Genomic DNA, 22,415 nt, shown 5'->3' on the forward strand with positions numbered 1-22,415 from the left:
GTCCATCTGAAAACCTGAGCTCCTGAAATAATAACATATACACTACCGGTCAAAAGTTTTGAAACACTTACTCATTCTTTAGTATATATATTATATTTTTCACATTTTAGAATAATAGTAAAGCCATCAAAACTAAAAAGGAACTATTGGAATTATGTTGTGACTAAACAAATCCAAAATATATCAAAACTGTTATATTTTAGCATCTTCAAAGTAATAATGAATTAAAGTAATATGGTGGCAGATTTATTTTTTTCTACAAAACTAATTTCAAACATTTAAGCATACACCTTCAGATCAAAAGATTTTTAAGATCATGAGAAACATGATCAAGTGTTTCAAAAATGTTGACCTGTAGTATATAATGAATACTGAAGTATTAGCGACTCTTTAGAAATTAGCCTACTGTGTTCTGAATTCTTAAGAAACGTATTATAATTATTTTGAATTACTTTAGAGACTGTTATTAATTTTAATTAATAACATTAATTGTTTAGCCAGTTTAGGACATCGCATTGCACGTTTTATATGGAAACAGCATATTCACAATCCAAGTTATGCATAATATTATTGGCATGTAACTAAGTTCACGTTCACCTTCTTCATTGTCTGTGCAGATGTAAATTGTAATTATAGTGATTAATCTAATGTATAAATTGAAGGCATTTGAGTGAGGTATTTAACTTGTTTTAAAGTGGTTTATTTTGCCAGTGTTGTGTCGATTATACTGGCAAATTAGATGATTCCATATCTTCTTCTATAAAAAGATGTTTCTCTAAATTAGATGTTTCTTCTTCTGTTTATCTTGCACTGTTAATATCTTGCAGTATTATTCTTTCTCGTCATATTGTTGTCAACAGTATGCTTCAAAAAATATTTTATTTTATTGTCACAATGCATCTTTTTTCGTCTTGAATTTGTTATTGATAATGAATGAAAATGTGTCTCTTCCTTGTGTTTGGTGCAGTTTCAGCCATGTTCCAGTTATGATATTGTGATGCATTGCTATGTATTGTTTTGTGACGTGCAGTCTAACAAATTGTTAATGCTGGTCAATTGGTTAACCGGTAAACTGGTTAACCATCTATAACCATCTATATCACAATGTCTAGATCATACATATTTGATGCACAATATCCGATGCACATTCATTCACTGAGCTAATTTATGTAATGTGTTTAACCTTTTACCCACAGACTGTGATCATCAGCAAGTCATCCTCATAACTCTTATATTTTCACTATGGAGACCAACTGGAGACTCTTTGTCACACTGTCACACTTTTCGTACTCTTCGTTGTATCACTGTACTGTAACAAGGGCAAACAACCCGACAGAAAAGACCAATTTAGGCCAAGTTGAAATTCTATGCTCGTTCAGGCTGGTGTATTCTGGTTAGTCTTGGTTTGGGGGTGGACCATCATTGTTATTCTGTTCACCAGTAAATGTAGCTGGTGAAGATAGTCGACCAAGGAGGTCTTGCTGTTTAAAACCTTTTTTCATGTGAGTTTTTACTGTACAAGCAAATAGGTCTACATGTGCTTCGCTGAATCAACTCCAAATCAGCTGCTCCACCTGGGGGTGGAGTCGCCACTCCCTTGAGCGTAACCTGCCATGAAGGCACATTCGCTGGGCGGTTGAGGTCGCCTGAGATGTGAGTTTCCCGCAACAACTTCAGTCGCTGCTGATTCCAGAGAAGGAGACCCCGGACGAGTTGAGGCATTTGACTGTAGCGTAAGCTGCATTGTTGGTTTATATATGCTACCTTAGCCGTGTTGTCTGTCTGGACCAACATGTGCTTGCCCTGGATCAATGTTTCAAGCCTCCGCAGTGCCAGAAAAACTGCCAGCAACTTGAGGCAGTTGATATGCCATCATTGTCGCAGCCCTGTCCAGGAGCCTGCAAATGCGCTTCTGCATCAGCATCTTGAACGGGAGTCTGTGCAAGGTCCGGTTCAGTACTCGCAGGTCCAAGATTGGCTGCAACCCACCGCCTTCCTTTGGCACGATGAAGTAGGGGCTGTAGAACCCCTTATTCATCTCGGCTGGAGGGACAGGCTCTGATCTCCACATCCAGGGCAGTGGCGTTCTCACCCCTCATGAGGTGAAGAAGACGACGCTGAACCCGCTGGCAAACTGAATTGCATTGCCGAGTCAGATTGTTCTGGCCAGCCAGCGCTACGGATTGGAGAGCGCTAGCCTCCAAGCTCCGAGCGAGGGGCACCAAGGGAAAATCGCGTCTGATGTACCTGCGGGTGGGGCCTCGCAGAGGGATGGATTATGAGTTGCCACATTGAGGAGCCTTGTGTCCCGTGCTCGTGCTGAGAGAAATGTCAAAGCACTTACCTCCCTCCACGTATCCACAATATGACCGGTCAGTGACGGGGGAGGAGGGTGAATGTCCTTGTGACTTGTCACAACCACCTGAGCGTGGGTGTGTGGGTGCCGCTGCTGGGCATGTGAAGGCGGGAAACCCGTTTATGTAGCGCCGTGCCTGCCGTTAATATTCAGTGTCTGATTGTCATGATTACCAGAAAGATTTGTGACCCAGGAAATGAGGAAACCACTCTTTCTTTGAAAATGTGGGTGCCGCAGCCCCTCAGGCATGTGGCAAAATCAAATTTAAACGAAACAAAAGATTCTTCTCCTGGCCCTCCACCGGGGGATGGATTGGTCTGTCCACCACCTCCAAGCTTACAGCGGGTCTCCTCGTCCCTGGGTTATCCATCTCAGTGGCGCTTGGAGGCCTTCCTGGGGCTCCTAGCGCTAGATCGTGAGACGGGGGATGTGAACTTCCTGCAGGGGCTCTACGCCAGTGCCAGGCAGTCCTTGCAGAGCAAATGGGGTGCAGGACCTTGAGCCACACTGGGGCAGGATGTGTTGGATAGCCTCCGTCTTCTTCTTGACCGTTGAGGACTGCTGGGCGAAGTCCTTGTCAGTGTCGCCAAACAGGCCAGCCTGGGAGATGGGGGCGTCAAGAAAGCGTACCTTGTCGGCGTCCTTCATCTCGACCAGGTTAAGCCACAGGTGGCACTCCTGGATCACCAAGGTGGACATCGCCTGCCCGAGAGCCCACGCCATGACCTTCGTCGCCCGGAGCGTGAGATCAGTCGCCTATCGCAGCTCCTGCATCACGCCTGGGTCAGGACTACCCTCATGCAGCTCTTTCAGCGCCTTGGCCTGATGCACTTGCTGGAGGGCCATTTTGTGCTGGGTGGTGGCGGCTTGTCCAGTGGCACTTTAAGCCTTGTCCATCTGGGGAATCGCCGTGTGCCCCTGGCTGCCCCACCATCCAGGGTAGTGAGAGCGGAGAGGCTCAGAGTTAGGGTCCGGGCAGTAAAAGGTTTCTGCCATGATGTTGTGAGCTCCTCGTGCACCTCCGGGAAGAATGGAACAAGGGCTCAGGGCAGAGTGGAGGGGTCCACTCAAGCCCGACGCTCTGGCAGCCTGGGCAAGCATGGCCGCCAGCACTGCGTCAAAGTCAGACTGGGTGACCACACCCAAAGGGGGGAGCCAGTCGAGTCCTCCACGTCCGACTGGATCAGCCCGATCTCCGATGCTGCGATCGAGAGCTCATCCTGCTCTCGTACCCTGGGGCGAGCAGCCTGTCTCATTCCATAACTCTACTGGGGCAAATGTGCATACTGGGGAATGGGAGGTCCATGGAGGATTACTTGGCAGAACCACTACCAGTGGTGTCTCCAAATCGCACCCAGCACTAACCGATGTGGCCTCGTACCTGTAGGTAAAAGGGTGGGGAGCGGCTGGAGTGGCTTTCCCCTTTAAGATAGAAAGCCGCAACCGCAACATTGCCATGGTCATTCTCTTGCAGTGAGAGTAAGAGCCATCCATGGATGCTGTCTCAGCGTGGCTGTAGCCCAGACAAATGAGGCAGCGATCATGTCCTTCAGAAGGGGAGAGGTAACGACCACAACCAGGAAATATACACAGATGGAAAGGCATCTTTAAAAATACGCTCTCCATCAGCGGCACTCTTATAGAGTAAAATATACTCTTTTATTATTAGAATATATTCTCTCTTTTAGCTGTCGAAGTGCCCAGGGGCGTTCTGTGGACTTATTTGTGCATAAGGAGCAGAAACGCGGCATATATCCAACAGCATACGCAGAGGTGAATGGAACGGCAGTGGAATTCAATTAATGAATTCAATGAATGAACACCGCTTGGCTCCAAAGAAAAAATCTGAATGCGTGGTTTTGAGCCAGCTCCTTTTATACTTGTATGTCCGGGGGAGTGGCATGCAAATTCCACTTGCCAATTCTCATTGGCCTTTTCTCAAAGATCAGTGGTGTTAGGGGTTCCCAAGAGTTACCCCCCTAGTGTCACTACATTGACACAACATCGAGTGAGTGACAGAAAGGGAACAGTTAGCTCCAACGGTAATGGCTTTAAACTTTTATTTAGTTTCAATGTTTGTAACATATAAAAATTAAGATATTGTGATGTTGAAAAGACTTTATGAGCAGCTGCTTTATTATGACAGCTGCTTCAGTCCCTCTTTTGCTGGTAAACAGCAGAACAAATGCAGATCATACCGGTTTGATCTTACGCATCTGAGCCCAGCTTAGTGTAACCACACTGGTTTGATCATATGTGCGAATGGGTGGGTTTGTTCACCAAAAAAATCAAAAAACAGAATTTACTTGCCATCACGTCGTTCCAAAACAACTTACTTTATTTCTTTTTTGGAACAAAAAAGATGATTCTCATTACAACATGACAGTGAGTAAATGATGATGGGTGAACTATCCCTATAATTTATTTTAAAAACCTGTTGAGGACACCTACACACTAGCATCCAACACAAAATATTCTGGTTTTTTTCTTTGTAGCAGAAGGCCACCAGAATATTGTTTGTTGGACAAATTTAGCACTGGGACACACAACTGGCATGGCACTTGACCTTTCTTCTTATATGGCTGCTTGTGTGAGTTTTTAGTGAGACAACTTCAGTTAATTACCTCTCGTGGGGCAAAAAGACAGCAAGCTCTCTCTTATTCCTCTTGAGCACACTCTTTATCCTCTTAGTTCTCATCTGGGAAGAATTAGACAGTATTTAACACTTTGGCAACTTAAGACGTTGAAATAAAACCCAGAAATTCCTGTCCAGACTGGATGGCTTTTTAATGTTCTTGATAATCAATTATGCTGACTAGCTGAGCCTATATGACTCTGTTCTTGAAAAAGATCTGACATTAGAGGATGTTAAGGCCACTCAAAATGCATATAGATACTCGTGATTATTGATGTACAGTATAATGCATTATTATTTTTATGTATTGCTGAAGTACCATTAACCTGAGTTGGTTAATTCTGTTGGTTTGTCATGTGAAACACCTCTGTAAGCTGTTATGAATGTGCAATTAATGTTTTGTCAGTTTAGAAGGGATGAGTTCTCAGGCTTGAATTGATTTCATTGTGACTTGTCTCGATAACTTTATCATTCACCTTTTCATCTGAGCTCAGGGTCAATACACATTAGAGACAATAGATCTGTGATCAGTGACAGGAGGTCAAGGTTTAAACACTGAAACACACACAGATACATTTTATCCTCTTTCATAGGGAGTGGTGGTGGTGTAGTGGTCAAATGCACATAACTGGTAAACTGGTAATCAGAAGGTTGGTGGTTTGATACCCACAGCCACCACCATTGTGTTCTTGAGCAAGGCACTTAACTCCAGGTTGCTCCGGGGGGATTGTCCCTGTAATAAGTGCACTGTAAGTCGCTTTGGACAAAAGCATCTGCCAAATGCATAAATGTAAATGTAAATAAATGTTCATACAGTTTATAGTGATACGCAGTGGTTTAAAAGAGCATCACAGAGACCAAATTTGCTCCAGAGAGAACTATGAATAATATTTTAAAGGATTAACAAAAATGGTACAGTACAGATGGAGTACTGTATATAAAAAGTAATCTTTCTTATACTAAAATCCACTATTATGGCTCTACGATGGACTCCCATATCTAGTAAGCAATTTTAGTAAGCATACACTTATCTGCTGACTTTTCTTTGACATTTTTTGTGCTTATTTTGGGGGATAAATCTGCAGGATTCTTTGTAATGGAATAAAAAATGTAAAATGTTTTAAACAGAAATGTGTTAAACAGACCAGAGAGAAATATTATTTGGAAACTTATTAGTAAGAGTAGCACTCTTATTGGTAGCTGAAAACGTCGGAATTGGGTCCGATAGAATGCTCATTTACTTGTTCTCGTGCACGTAAAAATGCTAAAAAAATCAAAACCATTTGACGTATAAATGTCATTCCGTAAACATTCAGCATACAAATTAAAATCACGTTATGTCAGTGTGATTATTAAACTGCAAAGACTGCGATTTAATGAGATAAATTCATAGTTTGCATGTACAGAGCATTTTAAACGTGAGTGCTTATGAATGTGTGGAGCCGGTGTTGTGCAGACATAAAGACACAAAGTCCTCTTTCATTTTAGAGATCCTTGACTCATACACCATCATGAACATCACACACACTGTCGGTAGCAGAAAAACAACGAGCAGAGTGCTAATTCACTTTGTAGAGCAAGGTACATACAGACTACATATTTATTCAATTAAGCATCCTTTTGTAGTTTAATAATCACTTTGAGTCATGTATGCAACCATCTTTTCAGATTTGAGAGGCTACCGTCATAACAACACTTCAAAATAAAAGCCTAAATAAAAATGGAAAAAAGTATCACAGAAATTGATCACTACTGTATAGTAATATTCACTTTAATACTACTATTTCTACTAATATGAATAAATCAATAGTAATTGTATTATATTTAAGCACATCTGTTCAAAGTAAATGAACAAGTCATAAAATTAAGAAACATTGATGACCTTTATTTTTAATTTTTCCACATTTTAATAGGGATGGGCAGTCGATCATAAAAGTATCGACATACCGACATACAGATGTTGTATCGAAAATATCGATCCTCACACAAAAAAATATAGATTCTAAATAATTATTATTTTGTTTTTAACTAGGGGTATTATTATTTGGTTATCACAAACAATAATCATAAGCTTCAAAGTGAAATAAAAGGGATTAGGCTATATTAGCAAATACTTGTGTAGAATGGGAACTGTTTATTCTTCCACTCATCTTAACATTCATAAATGCTGAAAGACACAAGCAGACAAAGCGCTTGTGACGTCACAAGACTCGTTCAAACAAGAGGAATCAGCTCCTTTTAGAGGTAATGAAAGAAAACCAGAGAAACAGCTTCTGGTGTGTCGTATAGGACATCTATACGTCATATGTCATCCTATCTGTTTTAGGATTTTGCGTATACCCACATGAAATAACTAATGACATGTGTGGCCGCCAGAACAACAAGCTTTTGACCCGGAACCTTTTCAATCTAATAACACAATGCCGCTGCACCTTTGAGTGAATTGTGTTTTATTATTATTATAAAAAAATTTTTTTGAGAGATTCTCTCTAAACTGCAAAGAGATGCACTGGGGAGCACTGGCAAGACTGAGCTGATCCACCAATCAGAACATTAATTTCAGACGCGATTGGATATTTGACATTTGCAAGAGTATATTTTCCAATTCAGTTATGGGCAGACATTTCCTGCGTCTGACACACAAGCATCCCTGGAGAAACTATAATTTGCACTGCATATTTATTTCCCTGCTAAACTTATATGTATATACATTTAAATGTAACTTATGCAATAAAACTTTGTGAAAATACTGCATGTTATTGCACCCCTTCCTGGGCCGGCAGAGCTGCTCACAGCCACGCCCCACCCCAGTTCCTTTATTCCCAGAAGTACATGAGGAGCTGACAAGATTGTGGATGGCTCCTTTTACTGCCCGGTCCCAATCTTTCGGCTCCCCCACCCTCACTACCCTCGATGGTGGGGCGGCCAAAGGCTACTCGGCGATGTGGTTAAGGCGCTCGCGGTGCACCTATGCCCACAGAGTGCCGCCACCTAAAGCTCCCGTCTAGCACCTGTAAGTTTACGTCGTCCCTAGCGGCCAAAGCCTACGGTGCCGTTGGACAAGCCGACTCTGCCCCGCACACCATGGCTCTCCTGCAAGAGCACTGAAGCCAAGGCGCTGAAAGAGTTGGACGAGGGTAGTTCTGCCCTGGGATTGATGCACGAACTGCGCTCGGCGACCGACCTTGCCTTCCAGGAGACCTAGGTTACAACGCGGTCTCTGGGGTGGGCGATGTCCACCTTGTTGGTCCAGAAGTGCCACCTTTGGCTCAATCTGGTCGAGATGAGAGAGGCCAACAAGGTACGGTTCCTTAACACCACCATTTCCAAGGCTGGCCTATTCGGCGACACCATCGAGGACTTTGCCCAGCAGTTCTCGCAGTGAAGCAGCAGACGGAGACCATCCAACACATCCTGCCAAGAAAGCAGCATGTCTCAAGACCCCACACCCCATCTGCTCATCGCTAAGGGTGCCCCCCTGAAGTGGCTGCACCGGCTCCACTGCGGCCCGCCCCATTGGCCTGAAGTGCGCTTCCATGCCTCTTCGGTTCACAAGGGGGACGCTGAACATTCCATGCACAATAATAAAGCGGCTTAGGAATTACTCGAGCTGGTTACTCGGGCTGTGGCCAGGCTACAGTTAGACTGGCCACACGAACGTGAGACGCCCAAATGCTCCAAACTAGAAGACAGATTTCTGTCTGGTGGCCAAAAAAAAAAAAGAGGAAGGGAACGCTATATCAGTCCCTTCCTTTCTTTAATTACCTCCATGACGAGCTCTCACGTTTATGGAGGAAACCTTATACTTCCTGTGTCTTCGTTCCCTTGATGGCGACATATTCGACTATTGTGGGTGCCGAGGCATGGGGGTATTCAGTGATGCCGCCGGTAGAAGAGACACTTGCGGGTTATCTCTTGCCTGGCTCGGCATCATCACTAAAGAGACCCACTGTAGCGAATCAGCTCTATATTCTTCCACCATTAGGTAGCGAATCAGCTCTATGAAATATTAATAATCAATCATAACTTGTTATAATCGATTATGAATATTTGGATCAGTTAATCGGGTTAACTTGATGTAGCTACATTAACATTACAACCAAATACTCGGTTCATCCCGTGAACACTCAATTTTGGTTATTAATTAATTAATTAATAGAAATGTACATTTCGGGGCAAGGGAAATGTCTTTCTTACTAAGTATTAAGAGCAAGTAGTCAAAATCTATGATTAGTGACTTTAGATATGAGCTTGAGACACAGACAACTTTACATGTGACATGAACAAGACTTTATTAACTAGACTAAACATTTAAACTGCTCTAACATACATATACATACATTCATACAGTTTACCAAGGGAAAGAGGGCTGAATCAGAATACAGGAAGGCAAGAAGTTATAGCATTGTTTGAAGTTCAGCAGATCAACAGCCTGAGCAAACCATCATATTAGTTCTGACACACCCTTTTTAGAAAGGGGTTAAGGATACTTAATGTATCAAATAATGAGACTAAGTTTGATACTTGCATGTCCCATTTGAATTAAACTGTCCTGATGCAATTTGTTGATGGCTTGAGTTGATCTTTGATGACGTTGTCTTGATGAGAGAGAGAACCAGTGGGAGTCAGAGACAAGGCCGTAGCCTGGCACATGCTTGGGAGTCCTTGGGGCCTTCTAGTTTGGCATCATTCAGCGAGAGAGTGAGAGAGCACAAGGCTCAGAGGACCAGAAAACAAGAGAGGCAGGAAGCAAGAGAGGCTAAGAGGGGGCTAAGAGAGGGCTAAAGATGGAGCGAGGAAGTGGGCGCAGCAATTTTATACCCTCAGGAAACAGGTCCCACCTCTCATTGGCTCGACCAATGAGAAGGGTTTGGGTTCCAGGCGGGAATTTGGTTTATTGCTCTTTGTTGTAAAATTGCCCATTGCATGTGCAAGAAAGAAAATAGGAAATATACTTGTAATACTAATATGTTGTTGTTATCAACATATCATGTACACAGTCATTTCAATCTTCAAAATACCAAGTTATAGAGACCAAATATGCCACACATATGATTTTGGTTAATCATAGTATGCAAAGTCTGAAACATTAACCCATTAGTTTGCAAGAAAACATAGATCAAGCACATTTAAGGGAAAATGTGAGATGGCACATTAGATACATGTCAATATTTATCACATGGATATATAGAATATATATATAGGATTAACAGGGTTCATTTCTCTTTCTCAGTAAGAGAATGAAGTGAGGGTCAGCACTTCTCTGAACATTCCTTTGGAGGTCGTAAAAGTCTCCCTTACTCTGGGCATGAGAGAGTTCCTTTGTCAAAGCTCATTTGCATGTTTATGACAGTAAGAGATTTTGGGCTGAATGACTCAAAAGATAGTAAAACATCACGTAATATCATTCTACAGAGATCTTATATTCGAATTCAGCTCGGACAAATCGTAAGGTTTAATTTGATACCAAGAAACATGTGTTTAGTACACTTAGAAAGGGAATATACACTGAGGCTATTAAATATGAGGCCTCAGAGTTTAAAACACACAACTGAAACAGTTCTAACGAGTTTGATATACCTCAGAAATACACAACATACAGGGATTACACGTATTTCATTAGCAATATGCAGTTCTGTGTTTAACTGAAAAACACACACACATTTTTACGTTCAAAGTTTCCCCCTTCCTGTCCACACGATAAGCACGTGGTGAGCATACGGATGTCACATGCGGTTCTCTGTCAATAGTTCATTGTCTCTTTGTCAATACATTTATTGTGCTTGTGGAGACTGGTTGGCGCTATTTCAGTAATTAGGGGAGTTTTTAACAGTAAGTTCTTGTTTGTTCGTGAATCTGTTAAGGCCACTGATCCTCCGCCATACCTTACACCACTCTCCCCACAAAGCCATGCAGGACCACCTCCACGCTTGTGGGGAAGGCTTATCAGGCAGCAGGTCAGGCTGGTGTTGCCCTGCACACTATGGCAGTGTTACAGGCATACACGGCTGATCTGTTGAAGGACCTGAGTGCGGGTACCACGGTCGACGAAGAGGATTTCCCTGAGCTTCGTCGAGCCACGGATCTGTCTCTCCGCACGACCAAGCAAACAGCTCTCGCCATTGGCCGGTCTATGTCTGCTTTAGTCAGCACGGAGAGACATTTATGGCGGAAATCGGAGTTAAGGACAAAGTTTTCCTTCTCGATGCCCCGGTTTTGCCTTCTGGCTTATTTAGTAACGCTATGAATTTTAGTTATTACCAGGTTCCAGGAGGCAAAAAGCCAAGAGGAATCCTTCGGGTGCATCAATTTATAGCCCTGCAACAGGTGCATCCAATAATGTCACCAGCAGAGGCTTTAAATTCTAGTCAATTTAATTGACGTGTTGCACACATGTTCACAGCCGGTCACTCCTAAAGACATTCTCAAAGCGCTAAATCAGCGCAGCATCAAAGTGTAGCTTTTTGATAGGGAACATACAGATTTAATTGGTATTTGAGATTCCAGCATGTACAGTATATGTACAAACATCACATAAAGAGTATTGTACGAAACATCTGTTCCTTATCTATTCGAGCATTTGATTCCAAAGTTGAATGCATCTCATATTTTGAATGTTTTCCAGACAGATTCTTTATGATGTCTGTGGCACACAACCTGTGTGAAGTAAATTGTGCAGAATGAAGTACAGTTATAGTCAGTAAATGCACAGGCTGACAGGCCACTGACTTGAGCATTGCCTATATGTGTGGGTGTGTTTACACGGCACATTAGCAGGAGTGCTAACTCCGGCCATATCTTATTTTTACATTTACATTTTAGTCATTTAGCTGACACTTTCCATTAGTCTAGATGCAAAATAGAGGATATTGAAAGAGAAATACGGTATGTTGTAGCAGGTTTTCTGTGAGACAAAAGGTGGTCTTTTGATGGCTTGGAAAGCTGATTCCTCATTGCAGCGCATTCAGATTTCTGTATGATTTTTCCTCTATTTTCTTATTAGAGACATTTTTACAATATGAATAATATTTTTTTTTAACTATTAATTGGTAGCTAAGGATTGTATCTGACAATGATTTTAACAAATCATTCAAAATTCACAAGTGACAGTGATTGTTCCATCCCAACCAGTGCTGAGAAAAGTGGTACCATGACAGAACATCATTAATCCAGTAATTTACACCTGCATACTGACACAGAGAAATCATTGAATTGAATACACATGAGAGAACCAATTAAACAGCATCCTGTCTGCTAAGCCTTGGCATACTAATTGGCATACTGTACCTACTAATTAGATTTTTCTATGTTAAACCCTTTATTAAATAGCACAATCTGTGCTTATGGATTCCTTTCGGCCCTAATCAAAATTACCTTTTTCACAGTGTCAAAAGAGTCTGTCTTTCTCTTAGTCAATTATTGTAATGTCAACTATTAGGATGCTGTTGGAAGTAATTGTTAGGCACTCCTATGAACATCTGTTTTTGTACAACAACAGCAAATGCCAAAGATAAAGACGCAATCAATTGCGTTTTCGCTGGTAATTATATTAAAGCAATCACAGCATACATCAATGAAGCTTTAGTGATCATCTGTATTACTACAAACCCAGGTGGACCATGAAGAGAGAAAGTTGATTAGAGAGGGTGGTAGGAAGGGAGGGGGTGAAATTAAAAGGAAGTAAGCCTGTGTAACAAATCTCTAGAGCTAAAGCAGCATCTGATCTGTAGGCTGTTATCTCAGCTGCACACGGATGCCTCTCAGAGGCTCAACCAAACTAAAATGAACCATTTGTTTTGGCAGCAAAGTCACTTATTTGCTCTGTTCCAAAGCCCAGTGAGCTGACTTGCTATCTCTACTGCCTACCTTAGCAGCTATCTTTTAAGGCAGCATCCTAACTGAAATCAAACCTTACAAGGGATGGATTTTGGAACGTTCTACATAGGCATCATATATGTGCGTCATAATGTACAACCAGCACTACAGTAGACTTGACTCACAGTCGATTTAGCATGTTGCTAAGTTAACACTGTGTTATTTACAAGTTTAATGCATAGTGCACACAAATATTGGGTAAAACAGTACATTTTAATTTAAACTGTTTTTCATCAATACATTACTAAATTAATTTTAAAGGGTTAGTTCTCACAAAAATGAAAATGCTCCCATCATTTACCCACCCTCTTGCCATCCCAGAAGCCTTCTGCAGAACACAAACAAAGTTTTTGGAATAATATTTCAGCTCTGTAGGTCCATACGATGCAAGTGAATGGTGACCAGATCTTTGTAGCTTAAAAAATCATATAAAGGCAGCATAGAAGTAATTCATACAACTCCAGTGGTTTTACAGTAGATAAGTCTTCTAAAACAATATGATAACTGGGTGAGAAACAGATGATTATTTGAATACTCTTTTTCAATAAATCTCCACTTTCAATTATCCAATTCCTCTAAAAAATGAAATATTTATATATTTCTCATCCACACCTATCATACCACTTCTTGAGATATGGAATACGTTGTGTTGCCTTTATGTTCTTTTTGGAGCTTCAAATGTGTGGTCACCATTCATTTGCATTGTATGGCCCTAAAGAGCTGAGATATGCTTCTAAAAATCTTTATTTGTGTTCTACGGAATAAGAAAATTATACACATCTGGGATGGTATGAGGGTAAAATTTAAATTTATTGACATTTAATTCTCTTTTTTTATCTTCTTTTTTTTAAAAAAAGCTTGTTCATTACAGGATTGCCTTCAAAAGGAAGGACACATGTAATGCTGACTTAGAAGTCAGCATAAAATGTTTATTTTTTTATAACAGACTTTTTGCTCAGGATGCTTTAAAATCCTGTCTTGGTTGGCAGCTCACTGGGTTTTGGTGAATCTTTTCGTAGATGGAATGCTTGCGTATTTGAATAAATGAGGACGTGCGAGAGGGAGATTAAGTCATTAGAAGCAATTGTGTGTAGTACACACACTCTTTGATACACTGTAGCTTACAAGGATGAATTCAGCTGATCAGACACATGCCAAGGCTTTCTATGGTTGTCAGAAGCAAACAAGAATGGGCCTCTTCCCAGAGAATGTGTGATGATCCTGTTAACAACACAGTTTTATCTTGCAGAGGCAACTCAAGAGGGTGACTTGTTTGGATGCTTGCAAATGTGTGTTAAGCGTTAAGGGTTTGTTTCATTGCTAAATTTTAGTCATTAATATCTTCACTTCCAGGAGTATGTGTCATATATACACAAATCACATATTTAGTTGGAGACTAATTCAGCTTTAGTGGGGTTTATGCTGTAGGGAAGACCGGGGCAAGTTGTCAGACAGGGAAGTTGTCACAAGGACTATATCTCAGTAACTATAAATATTTGAGTCAAAGTCCAAATACATATCACACTGATATCAGTGTGGTTTTATTGTGTTCACTTCTTTACCTAACAGCTACAGCAAAAATACCATGATATGTATTTGGACTTTTGTCTCAAATCCTGTAAACAACACATATGGAATCTGCCATTAAACTCTTCTGGTCCTAAATGTATGGCAGATTCCACTGTGACAACTTGACCCATTGTCACAAAAGGTAACTGTGAATTCAATGAACTCTAAGAAAGTGGTTTGCACGCTTGCTTTATGCTCCAAATGTGATATTTAATACCTAACCATGTAGGCTAGTTGTTTTTCTCTTTTGTCTTTTTATCCCCTTTTCTCTCCAATTTGGAATGCCCAACTCCCACTACTTAGTAGGTCCTTATGGTGGTGTGGTTACTCACCTCAACCTGGGTGGTGGAGGACAAGTCTCAGTTGCCTCTGCTTCTGAAACCATCAATCCACACATCTTATCACGTGGCTCATTTTGCATGACACCACAGAGACTCCCAGCATGTGGAGGCTTGTGCTACTCTCCGTGATCCACACACAACTTACCACGTGACCCACTGAGAGCGGCAAATGAGGAGGTTACCCCGTGGCTCTACCCTCCCTTGCAACTGGGCCAATTTGGTTGCTTAGGAGGCCTGGCTGGAGTCACTCAACACACCCTGGATTTGAACTCATGACTCCAGGGTGGAAGTCAGCGTCAATACTCACTGAGCTACCTAGGCCCAGGCTAGTTGTTTGTTAACATTTTGACCCTCTGAACAAGAAGACCATGTGAGGGTGAATAACTTATTTTTCTGAGCTAAAATGGGGGAAATGTTCAGTAGATTTTTGCAGTGAAAACTTCATAAGAGATTAACTTTCTCAAATTAACTGAACCCGAGAAATACTCACTAGAGTTAAAAATCTCCTACAGTATGTGTTGCAAAATTTCAGTGGCTGCTGTGACTATTTGTATCTTGTGGTTTATTCCATAATATGAAAAGTGAATGGTTTGCTGTTTGCATGAGACAGAGACAATAAGTTACTGAATTTGTGGGGAGACAAAAAGCAAAGAATAGAAGAGAGAAACCAGAGAGAAGACAATTGAAGGTCTCTGTCTTCCTCTAACCTGCCACCTAGTGGCTGTAGATGCTTTACAGACTAGAAAACTAGAATTAAAAATTGCAATGAATATTACACAATGGTGGCCTCTGCTGGAAATATAATAAAGTGTGGAAAGATCACAAATGCATAGTGCATCATTTCTGTTCTAAAAGAGTCATATAGAAACGAAATAATAATTATAATTTTTTTTATGGCAAAATTTATTTTTCATAACTTGTTTAATAGAATACACTTAAATGCTGGGATACAATTTTCATTACACTTTTAGCTCTCTGTGATGATTTATTTGCTCATAAAGTCGACTTAAAAGTTTAAATAAATAATCAGCTTAAAGGAATATTCCATGTCCAATACAAGTTAAGCTCAGTCAACAGCATTTGTGACATTATTTTGATTTTCACAAAAATATAATTTCTTTTTAAAAAGCAAAAATCGAGTCACTTACAATGGAAGTGAGTGGGGCCAATTTTTGGAGGATGTAAAAACAGAAATATGAAGCTTAAAATTTTATAAAAGCACTTACATACATTTTTCTGTTAAAACTTGTGTATTATTTGAGCTGTAGAGTTGTTTAAATTGACATTTTGGGTCATTTTATGGTTTACGGCATTACGTTGTCATGTCAACAAAGTTTGAATTGGCTATAACTTTAGACAGAAAAGGTTAGTAAGTGATTTTATCACACTAAAATCATGTTAACATGCAAATTGTTTATGTGTTGTTGCTATACTTTTGAAATTGTGAGTATTTTAATGCACGCAATCATTCAGTTCAGCATCGCTGTCTGGCTGCTGGAACATTTACCAGCATCATATATACATATATGTGTTAGTGATACTATATCATATGTTTGTTGTGTATTGTTACTGTTTTAGTTTGAAGTTATTGTTATTTTTTGCTGATGTTTATCTGGGTGTTGTCTGAGGCAGTTAACCTCTTAAGATCCTTGCCATTTTTGGGGATTTCCGCCAAGCTTCCCATTCCCACATACTTTGGCCTAAATACACAGTTTTGGTGTCATTTTACAGGAAACCCTTTGAAGTTGCATAAAACACTGCTAAAAATTAAAAAAAATTAAATATATGTTGTCTGAACAGTAATAACCCTCCTAAAAAAAGAGGCGCTTTTTGATTTTTTTTTATATAAATTCATTTTTGAAAGTGTATATAACTCAAGCCCTGTAAACCCTAGCAGCAAGCAGACAGTTTTGGCTGTTTCCACTAGATGTCAGCAAATACCTGAAAAAGGAATTTTGTCTGTATCATGTTTTGTTTAATATCTATTTCAATTTATTTGAAGGGAGGAATATTACCTTTTTTTGGTGTACTTTCCGCCTACCCAAATCTAAAGTCTCCCCATACCCATATACAGTGCTATAAATGCAAAATCCCAGTGTAATTTTACAGAAAACCCTTTGTCATTACATAAAACACTGTTGAAAGTGGTAAATATGCGCTCTGGTGTCTGGTGAGACGCGTCTGTGTGTTTTGCGCACGTAACCTACCTAGTGATCACTTCACAGTCTGGATGCAATATCACAGCCCCTGATTGGTCTATTTGATCTTGAGAGACATTGCCGGAAAGCGGAGGGTCTAAGCTTTACGGCAATATATGCTTTATCCGGATCGGATGTTTACATATTTTCCTGGACGGCTCATTTTGCAGAGAATAACCTAAGGTAAAGGATTATGTAGCATTTGTGGCTAACTGTGCTGTCTAGTGCGAGTAGCACGGCAAATATTCAATAATTTCACTTGTATGTTTACAAATGTTGATTGTATACTTCATGATTCATTCGAAGTGTATTAGATATGTGATTATACCTCAATAAAAACACTTATTGGAACTTCTTACTGGCAATGAGAGCTTTCATTTGATACATGGTTTGTACATGTGCGTCATATTTGAGGGATATGAGAAATATGCGTATTCAAAAACGCACATAATTACGACATGACTTTTGATGGGTGGAACTATGTAATTTATTGTAAATAAGTTACTTAGTGTAAAACAAATGCCAAAGTGATGCATATCTCAAGAAAGTAGACATTCTAAGCTTTCAAATGGTACCAGATATGAGCTTATAACTCCTCCGCATACATTTAAAATTGGAAGTACATTATTACTGACGTAATTTTAAATCCCGGATCCGGGATCGTGGATTATACATCAGAATATATTACAGGTAAAAACCAAATGGGCAGTGGCCTGTCCCAGTGCTCAGTGATGGTAAAGCAGCCCCAACTGCATCATTTTGCTCATACAGCTACTGAAACATGAAGAATTCGCTATTTCATCCCATCTGTTGCTGAATCACAAACAGTTTTTGTTTGGCATTTGAACTTGACCTGAATTATTTTTACAAGACTTTGTCTTAAATCTTATGTAAATGCATGGTTTGTGAAATATTTTTTTTTTAAATTATTGTTACTTTCTTTCTTTTACCAGATATGCAGTAGTTTGGTGAAAAATCATGGGATGTGCAGAGTCATGTTTGAACCATTGTCTATTCTGGGACCTGTCTCTTGTTCCCTGTAACTCCAGACATTTTTTTTTTTTTTTTTTTTTGCCTTTGTAATGTGCTCAGTGTGTTGCAGACAACTTTGAAACCCCCAGCATAATGGTGCACAGCTTTGAATTGTCAATGATGTAATGGCAAGTTACTGCAAAATATGCATTCTTGGGCATAGAGTTCCACAGCTCACATGTTAGAGGTGCACTTAGTTCTTGGACTTACGCTGACACCTAGGGGAGTGGATGAAGCATCATTCAAATGCAATAGTTCCCTATCTGTCACTCACTCGACATTGTGTCGATGAGTTGACACTAGGGGTCACACTTTGGAGCCCAGACATCTCTGATCTTTGAGGAAAGGCCAATGAGAATTGGCATGTGGAAATTGCATGCCACTCACCCGGACATACAGGTTTAAAAAGAGTGCCGCTTGCAAATACACACTCAGATTTTCTTCTTCGGAGCTGAGCAGACGAATTCCTCCTGCTGTTCCATTCATCTCTCTCTCTGAAAAGCTGTTGGATCAACGGCACATTAGAGCGGTTCTCCCCGTCACACACAATGGTTGTGTTGAGTAACACCCCTGGGCACTTCGACAGCTGAGCAGAGCTTCTTATTTATATATATATATATATATATATATACGTATATACCCGCGAGCCACTCACATCCCAGGCCACCTCAACAGCACAGTGACACGCTGTCATGGCAGGTTATGCTCAGGGGAGAGTGAAGACTCCACCCTCAGGCGGTCCAGCTGATCTGGTGTCGATTCAGCCAAGCACAGGTAGACCTGTTCGTTTCCCCAGAATCCTCCCACTGTCTGCTCTAGTACTCTCTGACCGAGGCTCCCATCAGCACAGATGCCCTGATGTGCAGCTGGCCCCTGAGGCAACGCAAGTGTGCGTTCTCCCCCAGTGCGCCTACTAGCACAGACATTGTGCAATGTCAGGGAGGACAAGGAGCAGATCCTTCTATTGGCACTTTAAAGGCCCCCCCGGACTTGGTTCTCGGACCTCATGCTCCTCATGATCACCATCTGGCACCCGTGACTGGACCTCTGGAATCTCCACGTCTGGCCCTTGGATGGGACGTGACCTACCACCCACGGTGGTAGACATGGTCACTCAGGCCAGGGTGCCTGTTGACATGAAGTGGAGTCTGTTCGCTAAATGGTGTTCTCCCCGATACAAAGATCCCCAGAGATGCGCAGTCGGATCAGTGATTTCCTTTCTGCAAGAGAGGTTGGAGGCTGTCTCCCTCCACCTTGAATGTGTGTCGCTGCTATATCTATATATGTATTTGGGGAAGCATGACTTGATCCTCGGGTTCCTGAGAGGTGCGAGGGGGTTAAGCCCCCCCAGACCGCACCTCGTTCCCTCATGGGACCGCTCCGTTGTCCTTCGGGGATCTCCTTTCGAGCCCCTCGAGTCAGCTGAGTTAAAGGCGCTCTCCTTAAAGACCGCCCTCCTGACAGCACTCACCTCCATCAAGAGGGTAGGGGACCTGCAGGTGTTCTCTGTCAGCGAACCTAGCGTGGAGTTTGGTCTGGCTTACTCTCACATCATCCTGAGACCCTGACCGGGCTATGTGCCCAAGGTTCCCACGACCTCGTTTGGGGATTAGGTGGTGAACCTGCAAGCGCTGGCCCAGGAGGAGGCAGACCCAGCCTTGCTCTTTGCACGCAGAGCTTTGGAAGGTCCAAACAACTCTTGTCTGCTTGGGTGGACAGCGGAAATGAAGCGCTGTCTCCAAACCGAGGATCGCTCACTGGGTCATGGATGCCTTTACTATGGGATACCATGCCCAGCATGTGGGATACCATGCCCAGCATGCTAGCCTGCAAGCCCATTCTAGCCTCTTTAGCAGACATCGGTAGAGTTGTGGGCTGGGCAACACGTAACACCTTTGTGAGGTTCTATAACCTCAGGGTTGAGCTAGTATCGTCCTGTGTGTTATCAGGTGACACATACAGGTAAGTTCAGGTCAGCTGGCCAGGTGTGCCGCTTGCGCATAGCGCCTTTCCCCTCCCTTGAGGTGAAGATGTGTGCTGTTTTCCCAGTTGCGTTCGCAAAAAAGTGTGAACCCTGGACATTCTTGCTCAGCAGTCGACGAGTCTTCGGAGAGGCACACCGCCGCCCCAGTATGTGCTTCACTTAGGCCCCCATACTGAGGTAAGTGCTCCACATGTGCTGGTTGTCTCCTTAGGTAAAACCGCATCTTCCTTGGGCAGAGGGCCCTCTGTCGTTGGTCACCGTATTTGTAGTAAATCCTCCCCTCCTTGGGTAGGACCTATCCCGGTGCCGCTCCGCACAATGTGCTTCCGCTCCAACCCGGTAAGACCATGTGTTGTATTCCACTTAGAAGTCCTCCCCTCCTTCTCGGGGCCGAAGGTGGTCTCCTCGGTGGCCTCTTCTTTAGAGGGACACCCCACAACATGGTCCTTATATGGCCCCCAGCTGAACAATTTTGTTCCTTTTTTCAGGGAGAACAATAGAGAGAAGGCTATGACAGGTCAAGCCAGTCCTTAAACTTCTGAGCAGTTAGCCACTCCCCAAGGTGTAGGGGATCACTTCATGCCTGACAGTGTGTTGGGGGTAGTTACGCGACGGCTTGCTGCATTGGCTACGAGGCATACAGTGTTCTGCCTGTCTCACACCGCCAGTCTGCTTAACTCGGTTCAGCTCTTGTGGCGTTTTCCATTGGGACCCCTAGTGTCAACTCATTGACACAACGTTGAGTGAGTGACAGATAGGGAACGTCATGGTTACTGATGTAACCTCCGGTCCCTGATGGAGGGAACGAGACTTTGTGTCCCTCTTGCCACAACACTGAATAAACCGCTGAAATGGCTGGGTTTTTGGCTCGGTTCCTCAGTATGAAACCTGAGTGTGTGTTTGCAACCGGTACTCATTTTATAAGGGAGTGACATGCAAATTCCACTCACCAATTCTCATTGGCCTTTTCTCAAAGATCAGAGATGTCTGGGCTCCCAAGAGTTACCCTTAGTGTCAACTCATCGACACAATGTCTTGTTCTCTCCATCAGGGAACGGAGGTTACATCAGTAACCATGACGTATTCAGTTGCACATACCAATGTAGAAATTCACTGTTCACAGCCAGCCATGATTCATTTAATGCATGATTGGAAGTGTTCAGAAGCATGGTGGTTATTGAGATTAAGCGAGTAGTATTCAGCTTGACATGTGATAATAACATGGAAGGTCCCAAGAGGGGGCCCTCTATATATAAAATGATATGACTGTAGTCTTCATCTCATGTGAGTGTTCATTATTTTATACATATGTTGCAAAATTGCAATTTGTATTTTGTAGAGTCAAACTTTTTTAACCCTTTCATACGTATGTTAATTACTGGGCCCCGCAGAGTGGCGTCACACAAATGTGTTTCTGCAACAGCCAGATATATTACAAGCTGCCAGATTCAAATCTGCTTTCGCGCCAACACAAGCTGTGCTGGTTGCTCAAACAGTTACTCATACAGTCTTTTAAACAACAGAATACGTTTGTTTTACAGTATATACATACACTAGTCATGAAAGTACAACAATAAAAAGTTTACAGCTCTTATATGCAGTCAATACATCAAATGTGATCTTCCTCTGAAGTGTGCTGCCATTTGTTTACATTAGTAGCTGTTGTCATTCGTCAAACAAACAGCTACTCTAAGAGAATTTTCAAGCACATCATATTTTTATGTCATGTAAGAAACCAAATTGTCACCAAAGTACCACGATAACAGTTTAAAACTTGTATATTCATTGTGAAAACATGCTGATCGAGCATGATTATCCGATGCACGCAGCAAAGTCTGTGCTTACATTAGCGCTTGTTACACACACACGCACACACACACACACACACTCACTCACACACACACACACACACACACACACACACGGTGTCTGAGAAGATAAACAGTGCATATAGGCAAACCGTAGTGCTGATATTATTTATTTATTTTTTTCGTTTTTTACATCTGTAAAATGAAATGAATAAAATAACTAAAGTACAGCTGACATAACCCATTTGTTCAAATGTTTACAATGTTGTTTACAGTATTTCATTAAAAAATGTTATGACAAGAAAAAACATTTAAATATAATAAATAAGAAATACTCCTCTACACTCTGCCCACCTCTACCGCTGTGCAGTGTCACATTCAAAAATAACTCACTCCAGGGAGCACTGCAGGGGAATTTAGGCCCTACTCATGAAAAGGTTCATGACCTTTAAATTCACTGGATTCACTTTCTTCAAATCAGCCACCACCATTTCTTGTTTGCTGGTACCTTGTAGCAACCATTTACTTGTAGGATGCACATTATTGGTGTTACGCTTTTAAACAAAGGCCCTAAAATATTAATAAATAGTTACTTTTTTTTTGTTTTTTTGAGGTAT

General features: G+C 41.7%; 1 protein-coding gene across 1 annotated transcript in view; it reads left to right on the forward strand.

Annotated features, from left to right (window-relative positions):
• LOC127648995 (disks large-associated protein 1-like) overlaps positions 1–22,415 on the forward strand; it is a 192,664-nt gene that overhangs the window by 159,684 nt on the left and 10,565 nt on the right. The window lies entirely within an intron of this gene.

This window comes from Xyrauchen texanus, chromosome 9, assembly GCF_025860055.1.
Source record: "Xyrauchen texanus isolate HMW12.3.18 chromosome 9, RBS_HiC_50CHRs, whole genome shotgun sequence".
In the NCBI taxonomy this organism is placed as follows: Eukaryota; Metazoa; Chordata; class Actinopteri; order Cypriniformes; family Catostomidae; genus Xyrauchen; species Xyrauchen texanus.